Source organism: Saccopteryx leptura, chromosome 4 (assembly GCF_036850995.1).
Source record: "Saccopteryx leptura isolate mSacLep1 chromosome 4, mSacLep1_pri_phased_curated, whole genome shotgun sequence".
In the NCBI taxonomy this organism is placed as follows: Eukaryota; Metazoa; Chordata; class Mammalia; order Chiroptera; family Emballonuridae; genus Saccopteryx; species Saccopteryx leptura.
In genome coordinates, this window is record NC_089506.1 from 38,669,295 (window position 1) to 38,688,530 (window position 19,236).

The 19,236-nt window shown below is 42.9% G+C and overlaps 1 protein-coding gene across 2 annotated transcripts in view; it reads right to left on the reverse strand.

Moving 5' to 3' along the window:
* Positions 1–19,236, reverse strand: part of COL4A2 (collagen type IV alpha 2 chain) — a 201,294-nt gene that overhangs the window by 79,943 nt on the left and 102,115 nt on the right. The gene's annotated exons all lie outside the window — the stretch shown is intronic.

A 19,236-nucleotide genomic window follows, 5' to 3' on the forward strand; every position in this document is an offset into this window, starting at 1 on the left:
TTTGGAAACTAACACTTTTCATTCTCAGAGGGTTATAATCTTCAGGGAACAATCTCTGTAAACTACCATCTTCTGTGCCACCACAGTTACAGAGTGATTTCTGGCAAAGAAAGAATTCACAGAGTTTAAAGGAAAAAATTATTCAGTGTCAGAGAAAATGATCCTAAATTGCTACAGTGATGCTATTATGAAATTAACAGTGGGCTGGAAAGAATCAGTTGATTTTTATTATTTAAGTCCTTTCAGTATAAAAAAAACTGCAACCACATTTCCAAGATTTTCATCCCTACCTCAATATAAAGCATACAGTGGAAATAGGGTGGCTCTCAGAAGAATTGAAAGCAGAGACTTAAACAGATATTTCTACACGTATATTCACTGCAGTATTTTTTACAATAGCCAAAAGGTGGAAGCCAAGTGTCCATCCAGAGATGAATAAATAAACAAAATGTGGTCCATCCCTAAAATGGAATAGTATTCGATTTAAAAAGGAAGGGAGTTCTGACACATGTTAGAACACGAATAAACCTTGAGGGCTTTGTGCTAAGTAAAATAAGCCAGACAAAGAAGGATAAATACTGTGTGATTCCACTTAGATGAGGTTCCCAGAGCAGTCCAAGTCACAGAGAAAGGGGAGCGGGAGAGGAGACGGGGAGTCATTGTTTAGTGGGTACAGAGTTTTAGTTGGTAAGATGAGAAAGATCTAGAGATGGAAAGCGATGATGTTTGCACAACAATGTGAGTATACTTAATGCTACTGAACTGTATAAAAATGGTTAAGATGGTTAATTTCATGTATGTTTTGCCACAATAAAAGTAAAAAGATTAAAAAGGGGAATTCTATGTCTCTTATTAATGGAACTAATGTACGTATTATAGTTATGTTCTAAAGACCCCTCCATACCTAGGTTAGCTTAAATTAAAAAGAAAAGAGTTCTGTCTTAATTTCTCTTTAAGAGAATGAGCCTACTGTTTATTCACTGTACAGAACCATTACCTGCTGAACCCGATTTCCTTTCCCATTTCAAATTCCTAATTTGCCTTTAGACTGAGGAGGGACTGAGCCATTATTTCTAGCCTTCGTGTCCATTGCCTATAAGTAATTCTTCCTATATAAACTATGCAGCTAAAAAATTTGTCATTACAGAATGTTTATCACCTGCCCAGAACATTCCATACAATTGCGGTGAAGCAAACAATCTCAAAATGCAGCCCCAGCTGCAGTATTAATGTCATAAGCACACCGGCACAGAGGGCTGTGGGGAGATCTTGCCTCTGAACTTCATTATCGTTCCTACGCCGCTCATCCCTTTAGATGTCCCTCCACCCACCCCCAACATGGAGGAAGCGGTGAAGACATTTTTTGGTATAGAAGATACGGATGGAGATTAAGGTTTTGGTTGCTAGGTAAGACCTACCCCAAAGCTCCCAACCCCCAACTTCTAAAACAATGGGGGCTTTTGGGAAGCCCCTCCGGTCTCCCTCCAGGCAAGGTCAAAGTTTTAGAGGGAGAGTGGGTTCTCCTGCTCTTCTACCCTCCACATGTTCCAGAGGAGTCCAGTCAATGCAGGAATCAGCAGACACTCACCGAGGGGAGCCTGATTGCCAGCATCTTTCATTATGGTGGGCCAATGTATCTGATATCTTTGAAGAATGTGATAAAAATGAGGCTTTCTAGTTGAGGGAAATTGTGGTCAAATACAGACAGCCCTGTCCTTGGGCATATGATACCCCAGGCTCATTCTAGTGGAATTCCAGTCAGGGGTCTTAGTATGCCACATTTGTTGTGAGTTTGGGACTAAATAGGCTTTGATTCTGACTTTTATGACTCTTTCCCGGTTGTGCTTATTTTTTATTTTTGTTTTGTTTGTGGCTCTGTTAGAAAATAGTTGTTTTATGTTTATATACCATGCCCCCAAGCCTTAATTCCCTAATCATGATGAGGCTTGTCAATGTTTACAGGGAGTGTCCTTTGGGGGATGAAATGTTCCTCATTAGTACTGTCATTTTATCTGTCTACAAACTGTATCCCTATCCAGGGGGTTACTGTACGGGGCCAACGAAGGGGAATACACACTACTCATCAGAATGGAATATGTGTATCTTAATGATGAAAGCCACATTCTTGTCTTGTACTCATTAACTGTTGTTCCTCAATTCTCTCTGATGGGGAATGTGACTAATGACACCATGTACTCATTTTCCTTCCATTGTCAGTAAACTTCTTTTTAAACTTTATGTCTTGGATGGGAAGTCTGACTTTTGGGATAAAACAGCAGTCTTTCCTTTTCTGGAGCAAGTTGTCACTTTTCCTTTTTATTGAGGTGAAATTCCCATAACACAAAACTAACCATTTAAAAGCAGTATCCGGTACATTAACAATGTCCTCTGTCTAGTTCTAGAACATTTTCATCATCCCAAAGTGAAACCTCATACTCACTGAGCAGTCACTCACCATTTCCCTACCCCCCCTCTCCCCCAGTCTCTGGTAACCACCAATCTGCTTTTAGCTTCTATGGGTTTACCCATTCTGGATATCTCATAGAAATGAAATCATATACATGAGATGTGATCTTTTTCATCTGGCTTCTTTCACTTAACATAATTTTTTTTGGGTTCATCCATGTATGATCATATGAGTACTTCATTCATTTTTATGGCTGAATAATATTCCATTGCATGGGTAGACCATGATTTTGTTTGTCTGTTGTAAACAGTGCTATGAACATGCAGGTAGAAATATCTGTTTGAGTACTTGTTTTCAATTCTTTTGTGTATATACTCCAAAGTGGAATTATTGAATCCTATGGTCATTCTATGTTTATCTCTTTGAGAATTCACCATACTGTTTTTTCACAGTGGCTGCACCATTTTGCATTCCTACCCACAGTGTGCCAAAATTCTCCACATTTCTGCCAACAATTGTTATTTTCCATTGTAAAAAAAAAAATACAGTCATCCTTGTGGGTGTGAAATTGGTGCCGTTCTAAAGAGTCATCTTGAGCTTCTGACAGATGGAACATTTCACAAAATTTAATCCAGCTTCCGTCCAGGGGAAGGGCCAGGAAAAGTCTGGAGAGAATCCGAGTTAGAGCCCCGTCCTTGGGGACTGAACTTTCAGTTTTGCCCACAGTTCACATCCAACTTTGCCGGGACTAAATAAACATTTTTGTCATGGTCCAATGACCTTCATAGGCATGCTCTGGTCATCAGGGACCAAGGTTTTTCCCGAGGATATCCTGCCCATGCTTGCACCTCGTGTGCTTGTCAAGAGCAGCTAGAATGACCAGGTAAATAAAAAGGATTTCCCTCTGTGCTAATTAATCATCACCATTATCAACTTCCATCCTTGGTTGAAAAGTCCTAATCGGAAAAGTTATTTCCATCTCTTCCTTTCCTTTTGTTAAAAGTGATGTTAAAAATAAAAATTAACCCAGAAAGAATAGGACTCTTGTTGAAATGTTTTTGTATAAATTTCAAAAGCTTCTAGATTACTAAAGCTCCTAAAATTCTGCTCACAAAAATTAGGAGATATCATCAGTTCATATTCATTTTTGAAATATCCCCTAATTTTTGTGAGCAGTATATTTATTACAAGCCCCAAAAACCATATTCTAGGTCCCGTCCCCACCAAAGATTTTTGATATGTATAGATGTACAGAAAATAGGATCATGAAAAGTATCATTTAAGTTGTGTATCCTCTGGGATGAAGCACCGTTACAGGTCTTAAAGAATGGTTCACCTCATTATATCCCCATGAAAGATGAATCAAGTAGGCATCTCCCCCACTTGTGAGGGGAGAGACAGTGGAGGCTCGGGAAGGTTTGGCAGGGAGAACGGACAGTTACACAGTTAGGTCTGGGGAGTGGGGCTGACTCTGAGGCCTTCCATCTTGCCGTTATTCCTTCCTGCTCAAGTGAGGTCCGTGGGCTACATCAGCTACCCAACAGCTGGGGAGAAACGCAGAGTCTTAGGCCCAGCCAGACCTCCTGACCTGCAATGAACATGGTCCCCAGGAGGTTATGAGAATTACTACATGACTTTACCCTCCTTCCCTTCCTGACATTCTTATGGGAGGAGACAGGCATCTTTTATTATTATTATTATTATTATTATTAGTAGTAGTATTTTTATATTCTATATTTCCTTTTTATTAAACTTATTGGGGTTACATTGGTTAACAAAATTATACAGGTTTCAGGTGCAGAATTCTACAAGCATCATCTGGGTACTGTATCGTGTGTTCACCAGCCCAAGTCAAGTCTCCGCCCATCACCATATATAGCCCCCTTTACCCTCCTCTGCTTCCCCCTCTCCAACAGGTATCTCTTAATCAGAAATATCTCTTATGCATGAAGCTGGACCTCAGAAGAAAGGCTGGGCTTATTGAGTCAGACAGAGGAAAATCTAACATTTATGTTTGTTAAATGCTATTTTTAATTAAATTTTTCTTGGTCGTATGCTTCAGCGATACTTGCAGCAAAACAGAATGAACTTTGCTGTGAGGATGGAAGGCTTGCACAATGCCTCCCCCCTTCTGAAATCACTACGGGAACCTGTGTGGGATGTCCGAGGTCAGGTCTAGAAGCCAAAGTCTGAGAGAGGAATGGAACGAGTCCAGACTTGACTACACATTGCTTAAATGCCATGACTACGGAGCGAATGCACTTGACGTCTTGAGACACTGACAAGGTTTTGCCAATTTGGAATTTTCACTTCCGTAAAAGGGGCAAAATTTAATCGGATTATGTGCACGTGTGGAATAACTATAGCTTCAGACTCAAAAGGCGAAAATTGATGGTAATCAGGGCCCTGAGAAATTTCACATCCCCGTAAACCCAAGGTGGTGCCTGTTTGTATTCATAGTAACCTAACACTAGCCTTGGGTAAAGAAGTAAGAAGAGCTTCATGTATCACGAAAGGATAAAGAGAGATGTTTCCAAAGATAACCCTGCTTCACTGCACACCAGGATTTCTCATCTACAGTACAGTATTTTACTGGTAGAATAAGAATAAGCTTTTCTTGAGTTACTGGCCAACATCTGAATACTAGGAAATCCCTTCTCCTCCCTAAGTTTACTCTTCCTGTCTCCCCTTTTATGGGCACCGGGCGTCCCACCAGACACCCCATGTCCTTTGTACTCTCCTGGGGGGCCCCTCCCTTCCTTGGCTGTTGACGACGTGTTCCAGACCTTCCCGGCCTTCTGATGCTGCAGTTCTTGGTGACTCTCAGGGGATCCCAGTCTAATTCCCAGCTTATCCTGTGAGCTGTTCACACAATTTTGAAACTACGTAAAGTGGCCCCAAAGGCAAGAAGGGCTACTTTTTAGGATTCAGGAAGACAATTAACTTCATCTAAAATTAAGAACTAGTCACTGTTCTTAGGGCTGATCATTGGCATTTTTGAGCAATTAAGACCATATTCCAAACTAACACGCGAAGGTCGTATTTGAGCACTGCATTATATACATAATAAATATCAGTAAATAATGTTCCATACAAAACAGATAAAGCTGATGTTAAATCTGCCATATTTTGCCTGTAGCTTCTAATTTAAAACAAAACAAATCATTAGCCGTGCCCTCGATACTATTCCAAATTAAGGATTTCACTTACACGTGGCAAAATTATATGGGCTCTCAGAATTCTTGCATTCTAAAATCATCTGACACAGATTGTAGGGCTAGTGTCAATATGAAGGAAATAACATCCATATGTACGGAACTAACCCTTGACCCTACCTCTCTCCATTACAAACATTTAGTCAAAATGGATCACAGACCTAAATGTAAGAGCAAAAACTATAATACTTCCAGAGAAAAATACAGAGAAGAATCTTTGTGACTCTGGATTGGCCATGACTTCTGAGATAAGATACAAAAAAAATCACAAGCCATAAAAGGAGAAGATAAGACTAAAATGTTTGATCTTCGAAAGATACTGTTAAACATAAAAAGTAGGCTACAGACTGGGAGAAGTGTTTACAAAACACATTCCTGATAAATGACTTATCCAGAATATGGAAAGAACTCCCAGAAATCAATAAGGAAATGAACAACCCAACTGAAAAACATGGGCAAAAGATTTAAACTGACCGAACCGTCACCAGAGAAATGCACGAATGGAAAGTAAGACTGTGAAAAGATGTTAAACGTCATCGGTCATTAGGGAAGGTAAATGAAATCCAGTAAGGCAGTGGTCCCCAACCTTTTTTGGGCCACGGACCAGTTTAATGTTAGAAAATATTTTCATGGACTGGCTTTTAGGGTGGGATGGATAAATGTACAAAATAAAATTATGCGACCGGTGTAAAAACTGTGGTATTTTAAAATATAATTGTGGAACTTACGAGACAAGCATCAAAAGTGAGTCTTAGACAGATGTAACAGAGGGAATCTGGTCATTTTAAAAAAATAAAACATCGTTCAGACTTGGATAAAAATAAAAGGGAAATAATGTAAGTTATTTATTCTTTCTCTGCAGACCGGTACCAAATGGCCCATGGACCGGTACCGGTCTGCGGCCTGGGGGTTGGGGACCACTGCAGTAAAGTCTACGATATAACCGCAACTACTAGACCAGCTAACGCCCAGAGAAAACACTGGTAGTGCCAAGTGCTGGAGAGGATGCAGAGCGAGCGGGAAGGCAAAGTGGGCACTCCTGTGACAGGCAGTTCCCTACAAAGTGAAACAGACACCTACCATAAGATGTGCAGGCAAACATTCATAGTGGTTTGATTTATTTTAGTGAAAAACTGGAGACAGCCTGAATCTCCATCAGCTAATGAATGAAGAAACAAACTGGTATATCCATACAGTGGAATATTAGTCAGCAATAAAAAGGAAGACATTTGTCTGATGTGTGCAACGAGGAAGAACCGCAGAGGCATTACGCATGATGAAGCCAGACACAAAGGCTCCGGTCCTATTAATATGATATTAGGCTATCATCTTATTTATATGACATGCTAGGGAAGGCAAAACTAGGAAAACAGGTCAGTGGTTGCCAAAGGTAGGGCCCAGGGAGGGGACTGACTGAAAAGGGCAAAAGGAAATGCTGGGGTCATGGACCTGTTTATATCACGATTCGGGTGGTTGTTATAGGGCTGTATACATTCTCTATACTCACTGACTTGTATGTAAATTATGCCTCAATAAACTTGACCTAAAAACAAACAAACAATCACAAAAGGAGTCTGGTGTGAAGGCAAAGGTTAAGAACAGAAGCCTTTAAGTTTATCGGTATACTGGGAATGACCAGATCCATTTTATACATTCTTACCAGTGTATTTATAGGACAGCTAATATTTCCAAAAGGAAGAAGAGTGGACACTGTAAAAATAAAGAAAAGAAACTTCTGCCCAAATGCTTTTTAAAAATTGCTAGAGAAATGAATACATCTGAAGAAATCAAGACCTAGCTTTCCCTGTGTGAAATCTGGTCTGTTTGAGTGTGATCCTGAGAGCAAGTAGACCCGCCCAGCACACAGCCCATAGGACAGCAGAGCTGGAAGTGAGTCAGGACCAAATTAGACCCACAAGTGAAAAACAAGCTTAAGACGTCACTAGCTGTCATTATGCATGATTTTCATAAAAAACAAAAATCAGCAGGTATCATCTATTGCTATCAGATGTTATTGTATAGTGTATTGTATTGTATAGTGTATTGTATAATTATTTATCTGAAATAATTTGACTTGGATAGATTCACATTTTAAAGCAGAGAAAAATGTATCACCTCCTGTTCTCCACCCATAGGACCAATAAGTCTGAAAACCTTGGCTCTTTATTCTAAAAACAGACAGCCCATGGGCAGTCCCACTTAATGACTTTTAGACGAACGTGAGGCCAAGCTTTTTATAGACTGGATGTGATTTTGCTTGGCATATGTTGGAAATGTTAATTTTTCTGGGAAAGCCTTTTATTGCCTGTGATTGCAGCCATAAACACATTTCGTTTGCCTAAAGGTGAACCGTTGCCTAACAGACTGACTTGATTTCCTAAGTCTGCTGTCCTCCAACAAGACTCGGAGTTGAGTGCGGATGAGCCAGGGCCTCTGGGAGCGCAGGCGGCAGGGGAGGAATGGGCCGGAAGAAGCAGATTCTGGGGCCACAGGAAGCACATGGAGACCTCTGGTTGGCAGGCCTCCCAGGAAGTAGATATGCTCTAACTTAGGAGCTGTCAATGTGGCATACAGTATCAATGATAACAATCACTAATATCAGTGATCATCATCAAATAATCTTTCTGTCTTTATGAGTTAGTAACACAGAGTATCATCAGGTTATACTTATACAATTAGAAAGTGACAACTACAATAGGTAGCGCCTCTTGAGTTATCAAAATCATAAAGCTACGGGTAATGAAAATACTTAGCTCCCTGTACTTATGGTCTCAATTATAGATTATTAATTTTCATGAGCCAACAGCACGTGCCACTGTCGTACTAGTATTCCTAGGTCATGTTCTGAGGCTCTAGTCAAGTGTGACACGATTCACAGTAAAGGCTGTGTATTCTAATTACTCCGTGTTTCCGTCATTGCCCAGTGGGGAGCTCTGTAAAGCGTGACCGGTCACCACTTGGGGAATGCTGTCTACCAATGGGAGGAGTGAGAGGAAATATCGTGATCATGGCCTTCTAAATACTGGCCTCCCCACTGCGATCATCAACCAGGCTGGCAGTCTGAGAGTGACATTTTAGCATCTGTGGCACAGACCAGGAACAGAACCAACAGTTATATTTATTTTGCATTCAGACTAAACACAGTCACATGAAAGAAAAATATTCTTGAGGTTAGCATTATATGGCGTTGGTCTGTTATGAAAAATAAATCGGCCAACAAAGAAGAAAAGGTTAAGAACAGGAGAGGGTTCTGACTTGGCTGTAGTACACAGATTTTTTCCTTGTTAGTCTTTATTTGAAATGTTCCTGAATAGAACATGTTTTAAATAGAGCTCCAAATTTTCTGTCACCAGCAAAGGTGTGGCTTCCGCTCTCCTCTCGCTCCTCTCCCTTCTCTTACTCCTCCCTTGGATTTAACTTGCTTACCTATTATTTTATATTCATTAAAGTTACTTAGTGTCTATTTCTTTTAAAAAATTTTTATTTTTAAATTTACATACAATGAAAACCATTTTTTTGTGTATAGTCCCATGAGTTTTGAAAAGTGCTCAGAATGGTGTCACCGCTAAACTGCTCCTTTGTCATCAAGCCCCCTCCCACAACCTCGTTAATCACTCTAGTCTACGGTTTTGCCTCTTCCAGGCTAACAAACAAGCGGAATCATATGGTATGTCATCTTTTGAATCTGGCTTCTTTCACTCAATGTAATGTATTTGAGGTTTACCCATCTGTTTCTGCCCTGTTTTGTGCATCAGCAGTTTGTTTCTTATATTGTTGAGGAGTATTTTGTTGTATTCCATTAGCATAATTTGCTTACCTACTCACTTGTTGAAGGACATGTGAAATGCTTCCAGGTTTTGGTGAATGTGGATTGGGCTGCTATAAACATTCATATATAGCCTAACCAGACGGTGGCGCAGTGGATAGAGCGTCGGATTGGGATGCAGAGGACCCAGGTTTAAGACCCTGAGGTCACCAGCTTGAGCGCAGGCTCATCTGTGTGAGCAAAGTTCCTGGCTTGGACCCAAAGTCCCTGGCTTGAGCAAGGGGTTACTTGGTCTGTTGAAGGCCCATGGTCAAGGTACATATGAGAAAGCAATTAATGAACAACTAAGGTGTTGCAACAACAAAAAAAACCCTGATGATTGATGCTTCTCATCTCTCTCAGTTCCTGTCTTTCTGTCCCTATCTATCTATCCCTCTCCCTGACTCACTCTGTCTCAAAAAAAAGAAAAAAAAAAAAAAAAAAGGTGACCCTGCCTGGGTAAAAAAAAATCCTTTCAACATTCATGTATGGCTTCTTTTGTGTGGACATTTTGTTTTTTTGTGTGTGACAGAGACAGAGAGAGGAATAGACAGGGACAAACAGACAGGAAGGGAGAGAGATGAGAAGCATTAATTCCTCATAGTGGCTCCCTAGTTGTTCATTGATTGCTCTCCCACATGTGCCTTGACCAGGGGGCTACAGCAGACTGAGTGACCCCTCCTATGTTTTTATACATACCCAAGAATGGCATCACTGGGTCATACAGGAAGGCCATGCCTGACTTGACTGAAGGCAGCTGCAGAGCCCTGGCTGCTCCACTATGCACTCCCGTCAGCGCCGTCGGACAGCTCCAGGTGCGTGGAGCGCTTGGTGTCCTCAGGTTTGTTCTCGTAGCCATTCTCCAGATCTGCAGTGCTCATTTCTTTCTACTAATCTCATTCCTTTTGATTAGCACAGTTTCTACATGTCTGCTAATCCTAGATCCAGTTCAGGGTTCAGAGTTTCCATTGATAGTATCAGTATCACTGTGGCTGCAACATCCTTCTGCAATGAGACACGCAAAGGCGCCGCGCTGCCAGCCCCCATCACACTGTGGGTCATGGCCCCAGTGGTTCGCTCACAGTCAGTGGGATCGTGACCATTGTTCGGTCCCTTTGCTGCTGCCCATAAATACAAACAACTCAAAGTCAGCTCCAGGAATATGTGAGTTTTGTTTCCTGGACGGGTGGGCCTCAGAGGGGGGTAAGCCAGCCCAAACCAGGTATCAGGCCTGAAAAATGTCCTCAGAGCCACGTGCCTCAAACACAGGGACTGGCCAGGATGATCTTTGATGTGGCCAGCATGTCACCTTGAACTTCCAAAGAGGTGAGGAGAAAAGATAATAATAATAAAAATTCTACCGTACAGAAACTAAAGAGAAATTCTATCCTAAATTCTTACCCATTGTACAGATTTCATTTTATTTTGGGTAAAATATTATTCCCTTCTCATACAGTATTGTACAAAATACATGTCGGTCTTTGTGGTACAGGAACACCACCTTCATTCTCTAGCAAGTTTCTTACAGAGAAGAAGAACAACCGTTGAAAATAGGCTAACATAATATTACTTTCCAAATTGAGACACCTCTGCTCTTCGCCCTTGGGAACCTAGCGCATTCCCAAAGGCTTCGGGAGATACCAGAGACGGAAGGGACTTCAGAGAGCTCCTACAGGAGGTCCTCGTGTCAGCAGCGTTGGCATCACTCGGAGTTCATTAGTTCCTCAGACAACACCAGACCCACCAAATCAACTCTGCATCTTAACAAGATGCCAGCTGACCTGTGTGTGCCTCAGTGCTAGAGAGGATCTCTCGGGAAGTGGTCCCTGTCCCAGGATTGGTTTTAACTGGCTGTCAAAGCATCCATTGTAGGGAATGTCAGGCCTCAAGGGTTCAGTTTGGGGGGGGGGGGGAGAAGCCTGAAAAACTACGGCATATAAGCTACCCAAGCAATTCAAATGCAGAACCAGAGAACAATTCTCACAACGGACAGGCGGACAGGCCAGGGAACAGCCCAGGAGGTGAAGTGTCTCACCCACAGCTCTGCCGAGCATTTCACACTGCTCTGACCACACTCCAGGTGTTCACTGTGAGCATCACGGGACTCTCCACCACTGACCCTCTGGGGGTTTACTTATCCCATTTGTGAAATGCAGGTAGAGGCTTCTAAGGCCCCCTCCAGCTAAATCCATCTCGGCCATGCACAGAAGATTATGTGAATTTCTTCCACAGTGGATGGGAATTGTAGCACCCGCAAAATGCTTTAAGATGAGATTTTCTGGTGTTTTTAGTATTTATAATAATTTTCCTTCCAGAGATTAAAGACTAAAACCCGTAAAGGTTAATGGCCTTATTCTGGTGACTTTAAAAACAAGGGCCAGTCCATGTGCCCTGTGGCAGGGGCTGGCTGGCTCACTTGGGCTGGCTTTGGATCTAGCAATGCTCCTCCAGCCAGTCTGTGGTGACTCCCAGGTCCCCTCCCTGGGCCCCAAATCCCTACTATTCATTTGCGAGGGGCGGGGCTCAGCAGAGCTCTGGAGCAGACAGTTGCATAGAGCACAGCACAGTTTCTGCGAGTTCTTTTTATGCCTTGTGCCATTTTATTTTCTGAAAAAAATAATTTCGTTCTTTTTAACAAAATACATGTGACCTCCCTCTACCCCTTCAAAAGAAAACCTAATTAATCTACCCCAAATCTTATGAATGTCTAAACTTAAGTCATTCAAAGTCTTAAGAAAAAGAACTATATTTTGTTTTGTCTTTTGTGAGGAAAAGCTGGAAGTAGCTTTCTAAGGCTAATGAGAAAATAGAATCCATGCTGAGTTCAAAACAACAGGCACAGTTTTGCATTTAAGTTGAGATCAACCGAAGGAAAAGCAGCCCGGCTCGCACTAGGGTGGGAGCTGATAGGAAAGGGGGGGCCAGTTTCCTGGGGAGGTGAGCTCAGCGTATGCCCAGAGCCTTACACTCTGATGGAGGTCCCTGTGGTTGCAGAAAGTCTCAGAGTATCCACTGTCCTATCCTAGAAGACGGAGGGGTAGTGGCTCCCTCTGATATACTGTTCAAGTCATATTAAGCAGAAGCTCTCATTCTGGGTTTCAGCATGACCTGCCCACTTGTGGCTTCCCACATGCATGTACTCTCCTCCAGACTAACTGAGCTCCTGACAATTGGGCCAGTTTCTCCTGTAACTCAGGGCCTTTGCATATGCCCACCCGGATTGTCTGATGACTTGCAGGGGCCCTAGAGGACATTTCCCTGAGTGGGGAGCTAGATTACATACTCCCTCAGCATGCTATACAGCACTCACTGTGCTGCATGTTAGGATGTGCCTCATTTGCGTGTCTGTCTCCAGCATCTCTTACAGATTTTGACATACATAATAAAAATGACTCACTGTTAAGTCAAATAAATACTTTATTGTCTGTTAAGTCAATGAGTTATGGTTCTGCAACTACTCAGTTCTGTCTGACTCCAAAGTTCAGGTTCTTCCCACATGGAAGTGAAAAGCCAGAGCCTCCTATTTTTAGGCCGTTTTTTATGACCATTATAACACACTCATGATTTCTGAAGCACTTCTCAACCCAGCTCCAGGGGAGGCCTGTCACCCTCTCGTTCTGTCCTTTCATGTCACTTCAATACGTCAACACATGTCACCCACAACCTCAGCTCTTCTCCAGTATCCGTGCTGATCTGTGGGGTTTCTGATTGTGGGGTCTACCTGACGATCTGGTTTTATCTGTCGGCATTGTCAGAGAGAACGTTTTCCAGGCCTCTAAAACGGAGTCCTAGGAAAGGACCACCCAGACTTGTGAGGAGAAGTGCCGGCCCTATCAAAACTGTGCTTGGGATCTGATAAACAAGACATGATCTGCTGAGATCCAGAACTGAGAAATGAGGCAAGGGTTTTGGAATGCCAGGACTCCCTCCTCCAGGAGATTTAGTTCTGGTAATATCTGAACCAAGATGTTTTGAGGACAACCATCAGTGATACACCAAACATGCCTTAACCATTTATCAAAACGACTATGACTCAGGGGGGGGTTAAAGGTTATGGAGAAAATGTGGGAGTTTGCCAACACAGGTCTGTGAAAAAGCTATAAAAGGAAGATTTTCAATGCTTACTGAATGGCTCTATTTTAAAATAAAATTTTAACTCTCCATCAACAAAGGACACCTTATTACTTTTTATATTCCCGGTCTGAGGAAAACAGACTAGAAGGAGTACCTTGCAGTTCTTGTGATCAACACTAGGTGGCAGTCAGCTGCATTCTTTGGCAGCAAAGAACCTACCCCACTTGAGATTGGCAATGTTAAAGATTTTGCGATTGTACTGGGTTATGATGACACCCCTCAATGGAACAGAGGGCAAATCCCTCAGCTGACATGGGGATTTGCCCTCTGTCATCAGACTTTGCCTCCCATGGGGAAAATTCTGATGAAAACTTTGCAGAATTCCAATGGTGTCTAGAGAGCATGTAAAATTCCATTTTTATTTTTATAGGGCGGCTGAACTCAATAATTAATTATTTTATAATTCAGTTCCATTGTGACTTGCCCAAAGGAATATGTTCTAAATATTTATATATGTAGATATGTGAGGACCTGCTAGACTCGGACCCAGTGAAGTGTTCTAAGAGATAATGATCAAATTATCAGGTTTGATCCTGGTATGGGACTAAGTCATAAAAGCAAATAACATTTCTAGACTAGAGCAGTTACTGTTTGGAGCATTCTCCAAGAGTAAACTGATTTAATCTCTGCAACACCGTTACGAGTTCAGTACTGTTCTTATATTCACTTTATGGCTGAAGAAACTGCTGCACAGAATGGTATGAGCCGCTCAGCTGGTTTGGAGAGGAGGGATTCACACCCAGCTTTTCAGAACAGTTCCAGAGGGCATTGTCACTGTGCATTTGAATGTCCCTTGGGTAATGGATATGATTTTGGATGCTGATTATATCTCTTTGACTGATCCTCATGAAGCTATAATCAAGCCAAAAACAGATGGACAAATTGACCAAATAAACATATGGATGCTTGGGGTCCACGGAAACCCAGACGAAACAGAGCTAGTCACCATCCTGTAGCAATTACCTAAGAACCTGCTTCCCTGCATGAACCCAACGGCTGCTCCACTGTGGCCATTTCACGGCTGATTAATCCTCCTTCTGCTAGGAAGTGAGTGGGCCAGAAAGAGAAGGTGAAACTCAAACAAGTCAATTCTGTTACTTTTTAGCAGCTCTGGTCTAAAGGTATGCAAGGAAGTCCTGGCAGGGGGCTGGTGGGTGGGGCCATAGACTAAAACACTGAACTATCAAAACACTGGCAGGATCGTTAGCTATTATCTCAGAATCTATGTTTTCTCTAGCTTCCATGAACAGATTTATTGTTGAAGAAAGACTGTTAGATTTCTGAAGTGTTCTGGACTTTCCTTTTTATGGTAAAAAGATTGCAGTTTCTGAACAAAGGGTTTAGCAGGATTTTTGAGAGACTATGTTTCCAGGTACAGGGAAGTTTTTGGAAAATCGGGTGCCTTCCTCCTGGGAGAAAGAGTTCACTCAGGGAGAAGACCATGTAGCTAAAAACAGATTGGGCAGGTAAGCCTTGAGGCACCGACCTCAGAAGGGAACTGATATGAACCGGAAGTCAGGGCACAGCCAAGGATGGGGGCAGGACTCCCCCAAAAGAGGAGAGAATGTCTGAATGGGTAGCTATTTGCTTGTGAACAATTCAAAAAGGTATTAAAGTGACTTCTAATTTGATGATGCGAGAGACACTATGTGGACAGTATGGCAGTTGTTTCTTAGAGTAAGCATGTGAGAAAAGGAATCCTTGAAAGAGATGTCGAAGGAAAGGGATGAGAAGGTGGTAGGTGAGCAGTCATGGAAGGCAGGGTTTTGAAGAGGTGACTGAGGTGTTAGCACCAGAGGCAGAGGTCTTTAAATCAGGTGGGGAAGGAACTTCTATGTATCTTAACCATACGGGGTTGTCCAAGAATATAGAGAATATAGAGTTCCCGGTGGTCTACAAATGACCAGAATTGTATTTGTGTAGAGTTGGACGACACCCTCAGGATGTCACCTTACGGTACAGATATTTGATATGGATGAATTAAGTGATAAGCTTGGGGGCAAATCCTAAAAGAAAGATCTAATCTAACTTTGTGATGATGACAAGCCCTAAGTGGCCTGGACCAGGTGACATGGTGAGTTAGTGGTGAGCAGCCTGACATTCCAGTTCATTCATCTTTCACACTCCATATTGCCCTGGAAGTTTAACAGTGGGAAAGGTTAAGCAACAGACAGTGACACCAGGTCAAAATTCAGTCTTCCTTATTTACATCTTTAAAAGTATCTAATATTTTGGAATTTGTTCCTCGAAGTATTTTTTTTGCAGAGATATTATCAATAATACGTAATGCATTGCTGAAAGTTCTGGAGCTACCGACCCACTGGAGCCACATGATGGCAACATTCATGGGCCACAGAGTGAATGTGAGTAGAAGGTATTTAGCCCACTATCAGGGTTAAATCTAGTGAACAAAGGGCCGGAGCTCACAGTCGTGTTTGACACTGCTGATGGCTATCTGGACATCCTGGACTTCCCTCCTAAGACTCCCCGGTTTACAGTGATTACTTGGACGGACACTGAACACACATCCGCAATTAAAAAAAGAACAACAAACCACGAGAAATTGATCTGTTTTCAGTCTGGTAGGAAGATAATGGATGGCTCATTCGTCCAGACATGAAACTCAAGGTCTTGGGCGAGAGGAAACCAAATGCCATTAACATCCATTCCAGAGGAGTGACTCAGCTAGGGCACTGTTCTTATGACAAGGGGCGAAAACAACCTCCAGAACATTCGTTCTTCTCAACGGCATTTGTTGAAAGAAAAACAAATAGCTGTTTCATCCACAAAAATGAGAGGCAACAACTGCATGCGGCTGCATTTCCAAGGCACACACTGATTTGTGATATGCTTCTCGTGCATTCGAGGTTCTTCTGCAAAGGTCTCACGACATCACTTACGACAAGCAAAGGAGCACACGGTTCATTTTATAAGCAGGCAGCAATTATGAAGAGAGTCAAAGACCTCGAACAGGGTTGGGATTAACATGGCCAATTCTTGCTTTCTTTGAGAGTGAGAGTCTCTACATTGTAGTTTACCCATTATGAATTAGCAGTTCAGTTTCTTAATAGGATTGCCCTACACTGCACCCCTCTGCCCACAGCTAACGTGGGGCTCAGATGACTTCCAGTTTCACCTCCTCCCCACCCTCCATTCCGGTCAGGGGAATGCCCCATCCTCAGTCCTTCCTGTGCTGTTCACACCTCCACAACGTGCGCATGCTCGCCTCCTCCCTGCAGTGAGTGGCCTTTCTCCCGTCTTCTGGGGAACCGACACTACACGCTGCCCCTCTTCAATCCTGTCTCCAGTCTCTGAGGCCGGGACCCTCTCCTGGCCTTTCTCTAGCCTGTCGTCACTTCCACACATGTCTAGCCTACCCAACAAGCTCAGTGCTACACCTTGACTAGAAAGGGTTTTCCCAGAGGGCTCATTTAATTCCACATGAAACTAGATACTAATCATTTGGAATTAATCTTGCCCCAACCATCCCCATCTGGGTCTTCTGTCAGAGAGTCCCTGTATCATGCAGAAGCATGGTCTCGTGATTACTCTGCCCTCTTTCCAGGATCATCGGACCAGAGGAAGAGGGAGGCTGTGTGGACGCCTGTTCAGACGGCGGCGGCAGCCTTACGGACCAGCCATCTCTAACAAGCTTCGGCATCAGAAGCAACTGAAGACTTAGTCCTTCCCCATTCAGCAAGCAAGATCTAGTTAAGCAGTTCACTGATCCTCGAGTGTTTACTGATCATAAATGGAATTAGAACTACTACTTAGTTCTGTCTATCTATCTATCTATCTATCTATCTATCTATCATCTATTTAGGTATATATCTTAATATATTTAGAAGGTGTGATGAATACGTGAAGGAGAAAAATATATACATGAGAAAGAACAAAAATTGAAGACTCTATTAGAAGTTAACGTCTAGCAAAATAGTAGAAAAAGTATCTTGGCTTCTTTATACAGGGACAGAGAGAGAGTCAGAGAGAGGGATAGATAGGGACAGACAGACAGGAATGGAGAGAGATGAGAAGCATCAATCATCAGTTTTTTGTTGTGGCACTTTAGTCGTTCATTGATTGCTTTCTCATATGTGCCTTGACCGTGGGCCTTCAGCAGACCGAGTAATCCCTTGCTTGAGCCAGTGACCTTGGGCTCAAGCTGGTGAGCTTTGCTCAAACTAGATGAGCCCGCGCTCAAGCTGGGGACCTCAGGGGTCTTGAACCTGGGTCCTCTGCATCCCAGTCCGACGCTCTATCCACTGCACCACCGCCTGGTCAGGCTTGGCTTCTTTATAAATTAAAACAACTGAGCATTCACTTTTAAGTTCCAAACTAGATTACAATGACCTTACATGGTCATAGACAGTAATTTTACCCTACCTGGATGCCCCAAGATGGATCTGGTTTTACTCACATGGGAGTAGGTCACCCAATAGCATGGTGTTCATATGCAAATAGAATTGTATGCAGCATATCTCTGCTAATGTCCTAGCATGTTGGCAGTTACACTGTAACAACTTCAAGATCAGACAGCATGCAAATCTGTGCAGCATATCTCTAGGACTGTGTGGTAGGCTGCATCCAGTGAATGCTTGGTGAATACACCCCTTCTCCCTACTTCTGTGTAGATCAAGGAAGCCATACATGTCTTTAGTGGTGATATCTGCTTCTGCAGGCCTCTCACCTACTATTGCTCTGACTTCAGACACACTGCTGGTTATGAATGACAATTTCCTGATTTACATCTGGGATTTATGGTTAATGCTGTCATAGATTTATTAGCTGCTCAGTTCAGCAGTGATATCCTGGAGCCAACTATTCCTCTTTGTCATGCAAAACAGTAGCACGTTGTTGGAAAGCCACGATCTCTCATGCCAGGAATCAATTCAGGAGGCAGAGACTTGACCGCTAAATGGCTGGCATGGTTTTTCCTTCATGGAGTGATTCATCAGAAAATGATTTCCAACTACCAATGAACTTTGATTTCTTTAGCTGCTTTTCAGCTCGCTCTCCCAAGTGTATGCCCAGAGACCACAAAAGTATACTGAGCCAACACTGGGAACACGCTGACTGGTAGGAAGACCGAAGGCCACGAACTGGTGGGGAGAGACATCAGTCTCTCTCCCTCCTTAAAAAGCCCCAGAAACCATGGGGAAAAGTGAGGTGGTTATGGGGTTAGGGGAGTAAAGAGGTACAAATATACAAAAATAATGAAGTGATTTCAAATGTTCTATAAATTACTCAACTAGAACTTGTTCACTTCCCTAGCCTCAGGTGCCACCTCTCTGAATAAAATGTACGCCCCATGTTCACCTGCAGAGAGGAGAGAAGCAGGTGCCCGAGCCTGGGCTGCAGGGCGGGGTCCGGGGTTGGCTCATGCCTGTTGCTTTAAGAGCCCATTAAATCCTCTAGCCATTCCCTTTACCTAAGTTAAAGGTCCCCTCCAGCAAAGCTCTGTGCCCTTCTAGGAAAATGTTGGGTGGTGAGGGAGACGGCTCCCTCACAATTCAGGCAGTGGGAAGGTGGCGATCTCAGTCTAAATGCTCCCTGCCGGGATTCCCACCTGACATGTCTAGTGGGCATTTCGGGGACACGTACATGAAACCCCAGGCATCACACTGCCTGGTCCTCCAGAGATTCCACATCACATCCTGAGCCCCATCTTTCCAAGT